The following is a 17,597-nucleotide window of genomic DNA, read 5'->3' as shown; positions in this document are numbered from 1 at the left end:
TCTCTCCTCCACCGTTTCTGATAAAATGTTTGCACAGCATTATATGGGGAAATATAGAACTACGGCAATAAAAAACGAACAAGGGTAATTTGTGTGTTGGCATTTCCACAATAGAATGTCAAATACTTCATACCCTGGCGATACTCAGCCTTTCTACGCGCACTGCTACTTTCTTTGAAAAGAAGGCTTTACGTTCATTTTATTATTAATCTTAAGCTGCACAATATACATTATATACACTCTTTTTGTATGTTTCTCAAACAGCATTTTCAAGTCTGTAATAAAAATAAGTATGTCTTGAGCTTTGAAAATGATCCCATGTCAGGTGAACGGACAGGCAGTTGCTACTGACGGAGAACATTCTTTCTCAAGACCACCCTTGTCCTTATTTCACACAACACCTGCATCCTTTCCAGAATTCCTTGCAGTGATCCCTCTTATAAAGAGAGTCTGTTGCTTTTACAGAGCACGATGATTAATCAATGTGGGTTCATTTCTCTCATTATTCCAACAGTTCTTTATACAGAAACTTTCTAGCTGTAGGTAAAGATAATCAGATCCCAAATTTAACCAGGAATCATCACATTTTAGGAGCGCTTACAACTCACATATTGTAAGATGAATTGAAAAGTAATCTGTATGCATCATTTGAATTTTAGGGCTTTTTTATTCTTTTTCAAAATGTATTTATTTTTAGGAGAGCACAAGTCGGGGAGGGGCAGAGAGAAGGGGACAGAGGGTCTGAAGCTGGCTCTGAGCTGAAAGACTGACAGCAGTGAGCCCGATGTAGGGCTCCAACTAATGAGCCAGGAGGTCACGACTGCAGCCAAAGTCCCAGGCTCAACTTATCAACCGATCAAGATCAACTGATCAACCAACGGAGCCACCCAGGTGCCCCAGGGCTTTTTTATTCTTAAGAAAGAGCTTTTAAATTAAAACACAATATATTCTATGAATGTAAATAGAATTTAAATAAAAATTTGAAAACAGAAGAAACATAAACCACAATGGATACTTTACATAGGAAAGTATCAAAGGAAAAAAAAAAAAAAAGGAGGGGTAGGAGACACCTTATAGCTAACTCTGGTTTTGCATTTCGAAAAGAAGGCTCAAAAGCAGAAGCATCCCATCCCCCAGTCTCCCTGTGGGACGTAGGCTCCTCGTGAAGACCTTGCATGGTCCACCTGGTTTGCTGTCCAGGTATAAACCTGCCATAGAGGTGATGGAGGTTTCACGAAGCCTCTAGAGGCAGAGAACCTAGAACCTGAGCTCAGTGGTCTTCAGAACTGCCAGCGAGATGAGGTAGTTGTAGCCATGAGCATACACCTCACATCTGGTACTAAATGTTTTATTTTGTTCATGGCAAAGTCTGAAACAAATCACCTTTAACATCCCAGTGTGAGCAGTGGGTGAAGATGTCAGAAACACCTGTCATCTGACAATTGGATACTTGGTACCCAGGTCATGGGAATGGAGACAGAAAGTGTGATTGGTTGAAAAGCGGTCTCACAAAGATTTGTCCACAAGCGAATCCCCAGACCTGTGAATATTATCTTATACAGCAAAAGATGTGATTAAGTTAAGGAGGAGGAATCTACCTTGGATTATCTAGGAGGGCTCTAAATGCAAGCATGTGTGTCCTTCCAACAGTGAGACAGAAGTTCTGACCCAGACCCACACACAGGTGAAGAGATAACAAAGAAAACAAAGGCAGAGACCAGAGTAATACAACCAGGAGCTAAGAAACATTTGTCGCCACCAGGTGAGGCAAGGAACTTCCATAAAGTCTGAGTAGGAAATGTGACTCTACTGACACCTACTACTACTACTACTACTACTACTAATAACTCTTTTAGATAGTCAAATATCAAAGGGGAAAAAAAAGAGGCAAGAGAGACCTATAGCTAACTCTTTTTGCATTTCAAAAAGAACACTCAAAGGCAGAAGGATCTGGGTGCCCCGGTGGCTCAGTCGGTCAAGTGTCTGACTTCGGCTCAGGTCATGATCTCACGGGTCTATGAGTTCGAGCCCCGCGTTGGGCTCTGTGCTGACAGCTCAGAGCCTGGAGACTGCTTCAGATTCTGCGTCTCCCTCTTTCTCTGCCCCTCCCCTGCTCGCACTGTCTCTCTCAAAAATAAACATTAAAAAAAAAAAAAGCAGAAGGGTCCCATCCCTTATTATTATTATTATTATTACTATTATTATTATTTTAGATAGGAAAGTATCAAAGGGGAAAAGAAGGGCAGGTGAGACCTGTAGCTAATTCTGTTTTTACACTTCAAAAAGAACACTCAAAAGCGGAAGGGTCTCATCCATCATTATCATTGTTAGTATTGTTATTACTACTAGAAAGAGAATGTTTTGGTACTTTTATGTACAGAAAATTCAACAGCATACACTTAGCCCAGTTTGGTGGCCAGTTTTTTAGCCTTTGCCTTTGGACCCAGGACACTGCCTCCCCAGTGATGGCGGATCTCATCATATCTGTCATTGTCATTGGTTCTGATGGCTTCCACCAGCTCAGCCAGAGCCCCTTTGTCTCCCAAGTTAAGGTGACAGTGGTGCAGGTCTTTCTGTGGACCAGAAGCCCCAGCCTGGCCTTCCCCTTGATGATGCAGGAGGGAACCCCATGTTCCGACACAGGGCAGCTGGGAAGACAGCCGGCTCAGTGGGATCCACAGCACGTGCAAACACGCCCAGCTGAGCCTTCTTGTTTTCCACTAAGGTGGTGACAGTATTAACCCCAGCTGGAAGGACAGGCGGCCTCTTCGTGGGGACATCCCCTTTGCTGGCATCTTTCTCCTCAGCCTGGGACCAACGATCTCGGCTTCTTCTCTCGCTTCGACTCTGGTCTGTATTTGTGGGCCAGCATAAGCAGTTGAGTAGCTGTTGGCGATCCAAGGCCAGGTGGACTGGTTAATAGCGGGAGGCACTTGTAGACACTTATAAAGAATGGCTCTTTGCTGCTGCAGCTGGATATAGCGGGGCCATTTGACAAAGCAGGTGACGTCCTATTGGATCTGGATGTCCGATCTGATGCCAAGTTCTTGGGTCTTTTCTCAAACAGCGGATTGACACTTCCTTGGCCTCCTATTTTTTTTTTTAATTTTTTTTTTAAACGTTTATTTTTGAGACAGAGAGAGACAGAGCATGAACAGGGGAGGGGCAGAGAGAGAGGGAGACACAGAATCGGAAACGGGCTCCAGGCTCTGAGCTGTCAGCACAGAGCCCGACGCGGGGCTCGAACTCACAGACCGTGAGATCGTGACCTGGCCGAAGTCGGACGCTTAACCGACTGCGCCACCCAGGCGCCCCGGCCTCCTACTGCTTCACGAGAGCAGGGGCCAGGGCCACCTTCTTCCCCTTAGCCTTCTTTCCTTTTGGCATCTTGGATGGGCTGGAGGAGACAGAAGGAAATTATTTTTTAACTGCATACTCAAGGAGGCCAGAACCTTCTGTCATTGTGCAAAGAGTCTGTGAGCTGGCGAACGGCAATGATATCTTGTGGCAGGCAGCACTCTAAGATGGCCATGATCTCCACTCCCTGGTGTTTCTCCTGTGGCCGTTACTTCAAAGGGCATAGAGATTTTGCAGCTGTAGTTAAGGCCACTAATCAATTGGTTTTAGAACAGATTGTCCCTGCGGCTCTAACCTAGTCACATGATCCCTGTGACTGCAGAGTGTCTTCTCCAACTGGCAGCAGAAGAGAACATCATCGAGATGGACTCTGCTGGCCTGGAAGAAAGCAAACATCCACGACGTGAGCCCTGGCCAGAGAGGGTGGGCTCGTGCAGCTGAGAGTGGTTCCCATGTGACAGCAAGGGAAAATGGAGACCTACTCCTGCAGCCAGCCGTAAGGAAAGATTTTTTGTTTTTTTTTTAAATTTTAGTTTATTTATTTATTCTGAGAGAGAGAGAGAGTGAGAGAAAGCACACGCACCAAAGCCTAGGGGCTCCTGGGTGGCTCAGTCAGTTGAGCAATGAGCTCTTGATTTCGGCTCAGGTCATGATCTCATGCTTCAAGTGCCACACTGGTCTCGGTGCTGACAGCATGGAGCCTGCTTGGGATTCTCTCTCTCTCTTCCTCTTTCTCTGCCCCTCCCCTGCTCTCTCTCTCTCTCAAAAGAAATAAATCTAGGGGCGCCTGGGTGGCGCAGTCGGTTAAGCGTCCGACTTCAGCCAGGTCACGATCTCGCGGTCCGTGAGTTCGAGCCCCGCGTCGGGCTCTGGGCTGATGGCTCGGAGCCTGGAGCCTGTTTCCGATTCTGTGTCTCCCTCTCTCTCTGCCCCTCCCCCGTTCATGCTCTGTCTCTCTCTGTCCCAAAAATAAATAAACGTTGAAAAAAAAAAATTTTTTTTAAAAAAATAAAAAATAAAAAAAAAAAAGAAATAAATCTTTAAAAAACAAACAAAAAAAAGGATCTACCAAAGCCCAGCGTACACTTTCTACGATCTGATCTATCCAAGTTAATCCTGAAGGAATCAAGTTCTTAGCCTAGCAGATCCTGTAAGCAGGTGCTAAAATCATGTGAAACAGAGAATAAACTTGCCAATTCCAAATGGAATCCCCTTTGTGGCGCGCGCGCGTGCGCACACACACACACACACACACACACACACACACACAATGGTAGAGCTAAATGTTACCACGTATTTTGCCCATTTTCAAGAGGGAGAAACTACATTCACCACTCTCACCAAGAAGAAGAAAACTGCACTGGACTTAACTCAGAGAATAAAGCGCATCTCTCTCCACTTGCGCCAGCCTCCCTAGTTTCCTTTAAGTCTCTGGAATGTGCTAAGCTCTTCCCTGCCCTCGGGCATTTCCACAAGTTTTCCTTCTGCCTGAAATAGTCTTTCCTCCACTCTTCATATGGCTGAGTCCATCCTTAAGGTTCCAACTTAAATACAATTTCCCAAAAGCTCCTGTCTCTGACCCCCGAGGCTAAAGTTGGTCTCCAGTGTCAGTCTCCCCCAGCTTCCGCTCTTCCCTTTTTGGCACTTTATCGCATTCCGTAATTATATATTGATTTCTCTGCTTGCTGGGCCACTAGAATATAGCTTTATATATTATTCAGCACTCTTTTGGTTGCAAGCAACAGAAAACCTCTCTGCCTTGATTAAACTATAAAAAGAGGAGTAGCTTGTATGATTCAAAAAAAAAACAACACTGCCCACCCCCCACCCCCACCCCAGCCTCTGCAAGGACAAGAACGATGGATACCCCGCCCCCTGCCCTATAGGACTTCTCAGTCCTCCCACAATTCCAGCCACTATAGAAATTTGGACACCACCACTCACATTTCAGATTCCTAGGAGAGAGCATCTGGCATGTCAGGCTGGGTTGGGTTTCTGCCCTTGGACGTCACTGTAGGTGCCAGTGATGGGCTCAGGGTAAGAACCAGAAAGCACAATGTGTTATTTTGTTATTAGGAGGCAGGAGGGACGAGGTGGATGGCTGTCGGTAGGGAACATACCAACATGACCACTTTGACCGAACCTGGATTGTGGGTAAGGCTCTGGATTGAGCTGTGTTACTGTGTCTGTGGGTCTTTTTCAGTCTCGCTGCCAGTCTTTTCCGTGTTTGGATAGCACCCGCTTCCAGCAGGTGTTGCCACCATCAAGAGACTTTATCTCACTGTGCCGAGGTGCTACGGATTGAGTATTTGTGCCTCCTCCAAATTTATACGTTGAAACCAAATCTCAAGTGTGATGGTATTAGGAAGTGGGGCCTCTGGGAGGTGATTAGTGACCTTACAGAAGAGGCCCCGGAGAGTTCCCTCACCCCTCCTGTGACGTGAGGACACATGGGAGGGCGACCTCAATGAGCCAGGAATGGCGCTCACCAAACAATAATGAGTCTGTCATGACCTTGATCTTGGACATCCCAGCCTCCAGGGCTGGGGGAAATACATTTCTGCTGTTTCTAAGTCACTTAGTCTACGGTATTGTGTTATAGCGGCCCAAACACACAGACAGAGATTTGTATTGAGAAGTGGGGTTCCCCTCGAATGTGAAGGTGGCTTTGGAACTGGGTATTGGGCAGAGGCTGGAGGAGATTGGAGGCTTGTGCTAGAGAAAGCCTACACTGCTGTGAATGAAGCTTGAAGGGCAATTCTAGTGACAGCTCAGAAAGAAAAAGAGAGCCAGAGAGGAAGCCTCAATCTTGCTAGAGAATACTTGAGTGATCTTGAACAGAATGTCACAGAAATATGCAGGCTAAAGGTCATCCCAGTGAGGTCTCTGATGAGGAACATGTTACCGAACAGTGGAGGAAAGGCCATTCTTGTTATCAAGTGGCAAAGAATTTGGCTGATTTGTGCTCAGGTTCTAGTGTTTTCTGGAAGTTAGAATCTGCATGTGGTGACTTGGATATTCAGCTGAAGCTATTTCTAAGCACAATGTTGAAGGAAAGGTCTGCGTTCCCCTGACTGCTTATAATTAAATTCGAGAAGAGAGAAATGACTTGAAGATGGGCTCGTTCACCAAAGAGGAAGCAGAAGTTAAAGATTTGGAAAATTCTCAGCCTATTAATTTTTTAAAAAATGACGCAGGGTGATGGGCAGAGAACACTGCGGATGTGGCCTAACCACAGCTGATAAGGAGACTATGAATCAGCCACCTCAACAGAAGCCTAGAGCTATTATCCGAGTCGTGGAAGAACCACCACCTGAGGGAACTCACAGGTCACCAGAGCGGCTTCTGCTGTTCACGTTACCTCCGTCTTGCTGCTGGGGCTGCTTCAGATCACCAGCTCTGCTTCCCACAATTAGGTGGGGGTATGGGGGGGTGGGGTGCTAGTGTTTCTGAGCTGCCCCGAGCGTGGCTCCTGTGGACCTAGGGCACTGTGGTCACCCCTCCAGAAGGAACCCGCAAACTCTGTCAGTGTCTCTATGGCACTTTCTGCAGAATGCGTGAGCTGTGGGGGCATGGCTACTGACACCCAGATTTTAAAGGATGCCCAGGCACAGAGCTGGGGGAGGGGCCATTAGGTTAAGTCATGGGGCCAAGTCCTGCCTGAAAAAGATGCAGGGAGGGGGGCTTTACCCTCGTAGGTCCAGAAGGGGAGACTTCTGCCCCAGTGGGCATGGAGGGCAGAGCATCAAGCCACAGAAGATTACTCTCATGCCTTAGGATTTAATGCTGTTTGCTTCATTGGTTTTTGGACTTGTTCAGAACCTGTCATTCCTTTCTTCTTTCCTATTTCTCCCTTTGGAACGGGGATGTCTCTCCTGTATCTGCCCACCATTGTATTTTGGAAGCACATAACTTGTTTGATTTCATAGGTGCACAGCTGGAGAGGAATTGCCTCAGGACAAATTGGGAGTTAAGGCTGAATCTGGTTGAGATGATATTTAGCTGAGACTTTGGACTTGGACTTTGGAGTTGATACTGGAACAAGTTAAGGCTTTTGGGGCCATTTGGACGGAATGAATGTATTTCACGTGCCAAAAGAACGTGACTTGGAGCAGAATGTCATAGAATATTTGTGAATACCAGTCTGTGATATTTGGTTATAGACTAAGACAATAGATGAACCAGATACCATATGCTAATCTAGCGTGTGTGTTCCACAGAGCTGGAGGAGTCCAAATGCACCCTTGACGAGACAATCTCTACAGGAGGATGTAGTGAGAAAAAGTAGGCTCTAGAGAGAGCCCATGAATCCAGCCTTACCGCTGTGACTTTGGCCAAGTCATTTAGCCTACACGTCGATTTCCTCATGTATAAAATGGGTATAATTATATATACTTATGAGGACATTGCTTTAAGTGGCTAATAAAGCCTTTTCGGGGATTCCTTATTTACCGTATTTTCTGTACCACCTATCACCATGAGAAATTATGTATACATTTATACCCTTATCCCCCCACCAGAATGAAAGCTCGAGGAGAGCAGGAGCTTCCTTGAGTTATTCAAGGCTGTATTTTCGGTGCCCGGCACATTTTAGCTCTTTAATAACTCTCTACTGAATAAATGAATGCACGAATGAATAGATGGACACCCAAGAGGGAAACAGAAGGGGATATAACGGGGATCACTTTTCCTGGCATCTTCCGTGGAGGGAGGGGACTGAAGAGCTCCAGGAAATGGACTGCACCCTGTGAGCCACGTTTTCTGTGTTCATGTTATTCTGTTTTCCTTTGGTCATCCCCAAGGCCTTCGTCGTTCTTTTTAAACATTGCAACCGTGTCTCAGCAGTGCCACGGGGTAATAAAGGTTGAGGGTTAGAGGAACCCCTACCTCTGAAGATACTAGGACACCGGTGACCATAGCTAATGAGCCAGGAATCCTGACGGCAGTGCCCCCTCTGTCCTGAATCAACCTGAGAACTCCCAGGCGGTTTATCTGAAGAAGGCAGCAATTTCCTTAACACTTCCCTACAAGTATAAGGATCAAATGACATAACTTATATTTTAGTACAAAATTGTTTAAAGTTCATTTGAGAGAGACAGAGCGAGCGAGTGGGGTTAAGGCAGAGAGGGTGAGAGAGATCCCAAGCAAACTCCGCGCTGGTAGTGCAGGGCCCGATGCAGGGCTCGAACTCACACACCTCAAGATCATGACTTGAATCGAAACCAAGAGTGGGACGCTTAACCGACTGAGCCGCCCAGCCTCCCCGTGACCTAACTTCTATATAAAGCGCTTGACATATAGTAAGTCCTACGTGAACGTCTGTTCTAAAAATTACCCTAAAACTCCATAATCCCAGCTCAGTACATACTTTTCCTTCAGAAATTTCTAAACATTACCACTGAGTGATAAACTGTACTTTCTCAGAATTACTGCCAGCTCTGGCCCATGGTATTTCCTCTTTTTCAAGAGAAAGAAAAAAAAAAAAAAGCAAACTGGTCCCTTCTTTCTCAACCTTGTGGCAACTGAGCTCTAGCAGAGGAAATGTAAATTGCGCGACGAGCAGCCAATCTGAGGTGTAATCTCATGGTTCTCATGTAAAGAAATTAAACAAACAGTGGAATGCCTGACCCCTTATTCTGAAGTTTTTCCACCTGCTTTGTAATTAAACACCCGTTTATAGCCCTGGGGAAAGCCCGGGCTAGCTGCACATCACTGCAATCAATTTTCAAGCAAACTTCTTTGTGGGCCTGACAAGATTCCTCTGAAGAGTCAGCCCCCCCCCCCCCAAAGTTCCTGGGGCTCTGGGGAGACCCAGCCTGTGAGGATGACCTCTTGGAGCCAGGAGCGCCATCTCCTGAGCAAACCCCGTTTCGGGCAGATGGGTCACCTTTTGCCCGGGGCTTTAGAATTATTTGTGAGCTGTTTTTACGTTTTAAAATACTTCAGCCTGTTTGATCTTGACAAAGCTCCTGCAGGGCTCCCCTGGGAAATCTCAAATTCTAAGCTTTCAGAAATCCAAGGAAGCTGGGGAAGGGGGCTAGTGAAGCTCAGCAGAGCAGACTTCCCTGGTCAAACCCCCTTCCTGTGAGAGCTTGGGGAAGGTCCTTAACCCCTCTGTGAAATGGGAATAATAACAGTATGTGTCTCGTGAGTGTAGAATGAAGACTGATATCTTGGAACAGTGCCTGGCACACGGTATCATTCAAAAAATACTTGTTTCGGGGCGCCTGGGTGGCGCAGTCGGTTAAGCGTCCGACTTCAGCCAGATCGCGATCTCGCGGTCCGTGAGTTCGAGCCCCGCGTTGGACTCTGGGCTGATGGCTCCGAGCCTGGAGCCTGTTTCCGATTCTGTGTCTCCCTCTCTCTCTGCCCCTCCCCCAAAATAAATAAAAAACGTTGAAAAAAAAAATTAAAAAAAAAAAGATACTGCTAAGCCACACAGAAAGAACATTTCCCCTGCCCCTCTTCCAGCACTTTCACGCAAGATTAGAAATAAGTTCACTCTTACTTTCTCTGACTATATTCTTTAAAAGAGTTAGAAATGGGGCGCCTGGGTGGCACAGTCGGTTAAGCGTCCGACTTCAGCCAGGTCACGATCTCGCGGTCCGGGAGTTCAAGCCCCGCGTCAGGCTCTGGGCTGATGGCTCAGAGCCTGGAGCCTGTTTCCGATTCTGCGTCTCCCTCTCTCTCTGCCCCTCCCCCGTTCATGCTCTGTCTCTCTCTGTCCCAAAAATAAATAAACGTTGAAAAAAAAATTAAAAAAAAAAAAGACAAATGGTAACACACAATGTGCTCCTACGCCTTTTTAAAAAAAATGTACAACACCTCTCTTGAGGTATTTCACGTACCATACAATTCACCCCTTTAAAGCGTGCCTTGCTTTCTTATGTATCATTTATCTCAGCTCCATGTCAGCATGATCGCATCCATCCTGTTCTTTTCTCTGACTGCATCCCATTCCACTGTATGGATGTACCGTGATTTTATTTACTCCCAGATTGCTGGGCATTTAGGTCGCCGACAGTGCTCCCATGATAATGAATACCCTTGGACTTAGGTCTTGGTGCGTGTCCAAATATTTCCCTGAAGTTTCTCTTCTTGTCCCCCTTTCCTGGGAGACTGGATCTGTTCCTCAGTTACGTCCATAACATCTCTCACAACCCAACACACGCACGATGCTCGCAAAACGTACCTCCACACTGTTCTGTTGTTTTGGCCTAGGGTTTTAGCACATATTGGGCAATATACGTTATTATTATTATTGCTACTGTTATTGAGACTGAGCATGAGGACAGTGGCTTGGCAGGAAAGCAGCAGGGAAAAAATGGGGATATTTGTGGCTTCATTTCGATAGAACACTATTTACTAATTGTCGAGGCTGGGTTTGGCAAGAAATACTCATGGACACACCATGTAGGTCATGAAGCCCATTTCTCTACAGTTCCCCTCCCCCAGTACTTAGAAATGAACTCACACAGACTTTCATAAAGCTCATCCTTAGTGACCAAACAGTTCTCCTAGACAACCCAAGGCTGACATGAAGACTCCTGAGAACTTGTCCAATAAGGGACTAAGGGCATTTCTTCAGTCTTTTTTATAACAATACCAGGAAACACTTGCAAAAGCTTTTGCCACACGCCAGGCATGACTCTAAGCGCTTTACCTGTATTAACTCGGCTGCTCCTTACGACAAGCCTGGGAGCTGTTACTGTCACAACCATCTTACAGATAAAAAGCGGAGGCATATGGAGGCTGTACAACTTGTCCAAGGTCTTCCAGCTAGTGAGCCAGGAAGCCAGCATTTGCCTGGTAGCTGAGCTCCTTTGTATCATTAACTGCCCCTCTCTACCGCTGCAGAGATTGCGCGAGTGGCTTGTTTTGTGTCTAAGTAACATCGTGGGAGAGAACCCGGCTCTAGCAGGATGGGCACACAGAAGACACAAGACACATTGTAATCAATGTTCTTGTTTTATTCCTGAGGGCCATATTCTGCTTCTTGTTAAAATTCTCCATCAGAGGTGCATTCTCTGGAGTCTTAAAGGCTTGGGGGGGGGGGTCTCCAGTGGAAACACAAAAACGCCTGGGGAAAAAGAAAGCCTCCTTGATGGGAGTGAGTTCCCTGAAGGGAACAAAGCCCGAGGCTGAAATTCCTCTCTGCAAGTGGCTAGCTGTACGGCCCTAGGCACTCCTCTTTATGGTCAGTAAGCCTCAGTTTTCTCACCCGAAAGAATGGGATAATATGCGTTCCAGTGAGGCTTCAATGAACTTGAAACGCTCCCCACAGGGCCTGGAGCAGGGAGGCTGTGGAGAGTGGTGGTTAACACATAAACCCGAGAGTCTAAATGCTTGGTTTCGGAACCTGCCTCTGCCATTCAGCAGCTGGGCCACCTTGGGCAAATCACTTGTGTCAGTGCCTCATCTGCAGAATGGGGCTTTGGACGGGACGTACAGGAGGACGCTGTAAAAATGAAAGGAGCTCCTGCGGTGTACCTACTCGTACGGGGTAACAGGTGCGGCCATCTTTATCGTCCGGATTGTGTTCTTAATGCTTGTATCAGTCAGGGTTCTCCGGAGAAACACTCTGTTACCCATTTTAGTAGTTTGCTTGGGCTAACAAAATACCACAGACTGCATGGTGAGACTGGGTGGCTTAAACAACAGAAATTCATTTCTCATGGTCTGGAGACTGGAAGTCCAAGATCAAGGTATTGGCAGGTTTGATTTCTTCTGAGGCCTATCCATGGTGACCTTCTCCTCACGTGGTCTTTCCTCTGTGTGCACACATCTCTGAGGTCTGTGGGTCGTCATCTCCCCCTCTTATGAAGACACCAATCAGACTGGCGTAGGGCCCAGCCTAAAGGAATTGTTTTAACTAATCGTTTTGTTTTTTGTTTTTCCTCTAAAGACCCTATCTCCAAATGCAGTCACCTTCCGAAGTACCGAGGGCTAGGACTTCAGCATGTGAATTTGGGTGGGACATGATTCAGCCTATAATGGTGTAACATCAACTTGAAAGGATTGCTTTGAAGATTAAAGAAGGCACCTGACAGGTTTGTGACGGTGTCCGCACATAGCAGGCACTCAATAAAAGCTATTTTCTTTCCGTCCTCTTGAAGACCCTTCAGAATTCTAACAAATGATGAGTTTAGGCCTCAGCTGGTGGGAACCTTAGAAGGGAATTTGGAGAACTGATGGGAATCCTTGCCAGCTGAAAAAGAGAAAGATTCCTTTCCAGGGCTTGCCAAATGTAGTGATTCTCAAACTTGAACATGCGTCTGAATTCCCTGGCTGGCTTATTGATACCCAGAGGGCAGAGTCAGTAGGTCTTAGACCAAGGATGAGCATTTCCAACAAGTTCCCAGGTGATGCTGCTGGTCGAGGATGAGGGGGCCACAGGTTGAGAACCACAAGCCTAGTGCCTCAGAAGATAAAAATTAAGAAAGGGAGGGGTAGGGGCGGGAGGGAAGGCTCCGGGCAACAATGGCTTTCATAGACGTCCTGGGCTGCATTCTGAGATGTCCAGCATGATGACCCCAAGTCTATGTCCTATGTCTCCACTGTTCCCCAAGGGACAGGACTGAGGAAGACTTTCCATGCGCTTTGCAAGAAGTCAACCTCGTTCAGCTCCTGTGCCCTTCTTTGCCGTCCAGGTCCCCTCCTCCACCTGGTCTGTGCTGGCTGCAGCCCGTCGTCAGCCAGCTGGGCTCCCCAGGCTGTTACAGGCTTAAGGAGAAGGCAGGTTCCCAGGGAGAGGCTGGCCCCTTCACAAAGCAACAGCTCCCGCAGGAGGGAACAAAGCCGGGCCTCTAGAAATGTCAGCTTTTTCCACAGAGCCGACTGGATGATGTGAGAAGGCAGGGATTTTCTCCTTCTCATTCAAGTAGTTTTTATGTGTCTAAAGATGTTTTATGGAAACAGAAATTGTACCTGATAAAGTGCCAGCATTAATCCATTTGATGTGTTTAAGGGAAGCGTTTTCACAGCAACATATCATGTTAATGTAATTCTGATGGATAAGAAATGGCAGAGGATGATTTCAAAAGATCTTTTTTTAACATGATGAGAAAAAAAGAGAGTGACTTCCCATTTTATTTTTTCCTGTGAATAAGTGTATCTTTAATCCTAATAGTATTTGCTGAAATAGAGTTTTGGCTAAAATCCAAAGGGAGTTTTCAGAGCTGGGCAATTTCTTTTTACATCTGCTTCACTGACGCAGCCATCAGACAAGGAATTCAGTTCAATAAACATTTATTGAGCCCCTACTGTGTGTCAGGCACTATACTGCCTTCTAAGGAGCTCATAGGTAAGACAAGAGCCCAACAGATGACAATGATGTGTGACAGCTGGGGAAAATGCCCCCTGCTATTTTCACTTCATCAGGTGTTCTATTAAATAAATCCTTACTATTCTCTGCAATAAGGAAGCACATCCCCCACCTACCTTGTACTAAAACCTTGAAAATGTTGTATTTTAAAGCCATGTCTCTCCCCACTAAGTCCCTGAACATCCTCTTCACCAAAGGAAGTACAGAATTAAAGTACATTTTCAAAGGTGTTTCGTATGCATGTTCAAGTTTAAGAGGCCTCTGGTTTAGAATATGTGAATGAATTTTTTAAAAACGTTTCCTTAAAAAAAATAATAAACATTTTTGAGAGACACACACACACACAGACGCGTGCCACATGCAAGCGGGGGACGGGGGGGGGGGTGGGGAGGGACAGAGAAGCCGAAGCCAGCTCCTCGTTGACAGCAGAGAGCTCGATGCAGGGCTCGAACTCAGGAAATCGGGAAATCATGACCTGTGCCGAAGTCAGACTTAATTGCATCCAGGTGCCCCGACATGGATGCATTTTGATTCTTTTTTTTTTTTATTGCAACAAGTTGTTTATTATTAATGAGAATCAAAACATTGTGGTTGTCAAAAGCCTGGCTTGTTTTTTGTGTATTTGAGGATTTTTTTTCTTTCTTCAACTTTTTTTTAAATTTATTTTTGGGACAGAGAGAGACAGAGCATGAACGGGGGAGGGGCAGAAAGAGAGGGAGACACAGAATCGGAAGCAGGCTCCAGGCTCCGAGCCATCAGCCCAGAGCCTGACGTGGGGCTCGAACTCCCGGACCGCGAGATCGTGACCTGGCTGAAGTCGGACGCTCAACCTACTGCGCCACCCAGGCGCCCCTATTTGAGGATCTTTAATGTTGCTCTCACTCACTTGCATGACAGCAGGCTCACAAGGATCACCCCACAGCCTTGAGGGCGCCGGTGGGGGGGCAAGATAGAGACTCTCCTCCATCTCGGTGGTTTGGGCAGAAAAACAGGCCAAAACCAAGCTGACCTAGAAAGGACGAGGGTGTGTTCCAGGCGGGGGCTCCCAAAGCTGGACCTGTGGTCGTGTGTAAAAACAGGGCTAGGGCTCCAATTTAGTCAAGTTACACCAAGACACTTTGAAAAGCAGCCAGCAGAATGGAGAGGAAAAGGGGAGTGGAGAGGAGGAGGGGAGAGAGAAAGGTCACAGTAGAAATCGTGTTGGCTTCATCTTCCTTTGGGATTTAACTCCCGATTGACGTGAAGACCACCTTTTAGAGACATAGCCTTCCTAAGTTGGGGTTCAATGGTCTCCCCATCCCAGTGGGATACATGCATGTTTGTGTCCAGTGAAAAGGGTTTCCAACCTTTTGTTTTTTTCCAGTTTATTTTTGAGAGCAAGTAAGGGAGCAGGGGCGTGGCAGAGTGAGAGGGAGAGAGAGAGAATCCCAAGCAGGCTCCGCCCTGTCAGCACAGAGCCCAGTGTGGGGGCTTGAACTCAGGAACCGTGAGATCATGACCTGAGCTGAAATCACAAGTTGGAAGCTTAACCAGTTGAGCCGCCCAGGCGCCTCCCCCCCCTCCCCCACCAACCTCCCCTCCCCGCCACCTTTTTTTAAGTAGGCTGCCTGCCCAACATGGAGCTGGAACTGACAATCCCTAAGATCAAAAGTCGTGTGCTCCATTGACTGAGCCAGCCAGGCACCCCTTTCCAATCTTTATGAAACTCAGTCATTGTTTTTGGATTAGCACTAGGGTCTTTTGAGAGTTACCAAACGGAAAGGATGTGTTTGGTCAAGAAAGCCTGTTCAATCACGCTTCCACTTTCTAGTGATCCTTCAATGACACCTGGAGCCCCGGCCACAGCTACTGGCTACTGCCACCTTGAAGACCCAGAATAGAATGACCCTATAAACTTGTGACCCTACACCCTAAGGTATATATAGGGCAGAGGGCCCCATCCCCTTTTCTTCTCTTCCTTTAGGCATTTCTTGCCCTTCCACCCCCAACCCATTCAAGAGCCCAGGTTATTTCCTTCCTATTTTGTGAGGAGTTACGTCACAGGTGCTGTGGGCACAGCTAGGTGCTGGGTCAGATTCGTGGGGAACACAGAACTGTCACCTGGGGTGCTCTCACTTGACTGCGGGGTCAGGAGGGGCCGACTAGCTGAGCACTGCAGAGGGAGGAGCAGGAGCACAGGCCGGGGGAGCTGGGAAGGTTCTGGAACCGCAGAGAATCCAGGAGCGGAAACGTAGCTGGTAAAGGCACGGGATCCTAGAGGAAGCAGTGGGAAGGATGGGAGAGCGTACCCAAGGGTAGAATGTGATTTTGCATTTTAGAAAGAGCCTTCTGGGGGCACCTGGATGGCTCAGTTGGTTGAGTGTCCCACTCTTGCCTTTAGCTCAGGTCATGATCTCGTGGTTCGGGAGTGTGAGCCCTGCAACGGGCTCTGAGCTGACACTGCAGAGCCTGCTTGGGATTCTCTCTCGCCCCTTCTCTCTGCCCCTCCTGTGCCTGCTCTCTCAAAAGAAATGAACTAGGAAGGAAGGAAGGAAGGAAGGAAGGAAGGAAGGAAGGAAGGAAGGAAGGAAGGAAGAAAGAGCGAGCCTTCTGGTTGCGGGTGTTTTGGGAGACTGCAAAGGAGAGAAGCCATTTAGGAGGAGGAAGTCCAGGGGTGCCTGGGTGGCTCAGTTAAGCATTTGACTCTTGGTTTCGGCTCAGGTCATGATCTCACAGTTGAGGAGTTTGAGTCCCACATCCGGCTCTGTGCTGACAGTGCAGAGCCTGCTTGGGATGCTCTCTCTGGCCTCCTCTCTCTGCCCCTCCCCCACTCCTGTCCTCCCTTTCAAAGTAAATACATAAAGTTAAAAAAAAAAAAAAGGGAAGTCCAGGAGAGATTTAGTAGAGATTTAGTAGAGATTTAATGTGCTACCACTCTCATGAATGCTGCATTTTTAAAAGACCTCCAAGGCGAGAGTGGTGCTCCACACGCAGGGAGGAGTCCCTGATGGCGGAACCCGGTGCACCCAGAGACAGGTCTGGCAGCCTGGATGCCTTCCCTGTGGCTGAAACCACACTGGAGGCAGCCTCTCCACGAGGAAGAACATCAGTGAGGAAAGGGGGTGGGGAGGACATCGGTTAGGAGTGGGGGCGGGGGGGCTGGGGACAGAGAAGCGCGGAAGAAGACCCCGGGAGTGTCAGGGCAGCAGGCAACCTGCTGCACACTGGTCTCACTCGGGGGGTGCGGGATGCTCGCACCTCGGCCCAGCCCGACTAAACATTTCTGGGACAGAGCCAGCCATCGGCCTTTTTCAGGCTTCCACGAGGCCGACGTGCAGCCAGGCTTGAGAACCACTGCCCTAACCCGGTGATGCTCAAAGTGTGGCCCGTGGACCAGCAGCGTCACCTGGGGGCTGGTTAAAAACGTGGTCCCACTTCGGACCTGCTGGATCAGAATCCATATTCTCCCAAGATCCCTGGGTGACTGCGTACTGGAGTCATCTGGGGAGCTTTCGAGAGACCGTCTCAGCACCTGGGGCCCACCGCTAGCAATTCGGATGTGATAGGCTTGGAGTGTGGGCTGGGCAACTGGACTTTTTAAACCTCCGCAGAGCATTCTCAAGTGCAGACAGGGAGGAGGAGCGGTACCAAGTTCAGAAATTCTACCAGCGTTCTTCATGGCCTCAAAACGAGCAGAGGACGGTGGGGCTCAGGACTCTATAAACACAGACCCTTATAACTAAATGCAAAGTTAATTCGGAAAAGTTGTTCAGAGTTTAAAATACTTGAATGGGATTCTGTGTCCTTTTCAGCCTGTCAGTCCTGGAACTGAAATTCCTGACAAGCAAGCGCAGCCAGAATATTCAGTTGGAAATACGCTAGCCCTGTGCAACCCCATTCAAGGCACCCAGCCTCGTGTGCCTAAGTGTGTGCGTGC

General features: G+C 47.6%; 1 pseudogene; it reads right to left on the bottom strand.

Annotated features, from left to right (window-relative positions):
- Positions 1–2,351: 2,351 nt before the first annotated feature.
- On the bottom strand, positions 2,352–17,339 carry LOC122491042 (annotated as a pseudogene).
- Positions 17,340–17,597: the final 258 nt, after the last annotated feature.

This window comes from Prionailurus bengalensis, chromosome C2 (genome assembly GCF_016509475.1).
Source record: "Prionailurus bengalensis isolate Pbe53 chromosome C2, Fcat_Pben_1.1_paternal_pri, whole genome shotgun sequence".
Taxonomy (NCBI): domain Eukaryota; kingdom Metazoa; phylum Chordata; class Mammalia; order Carnivora; family Felidae; genus Prionailurus; species Prionailurus bengalensis.
This window is presented reverse-complemented; position numbering and strand designations above follow the sequence as displayed.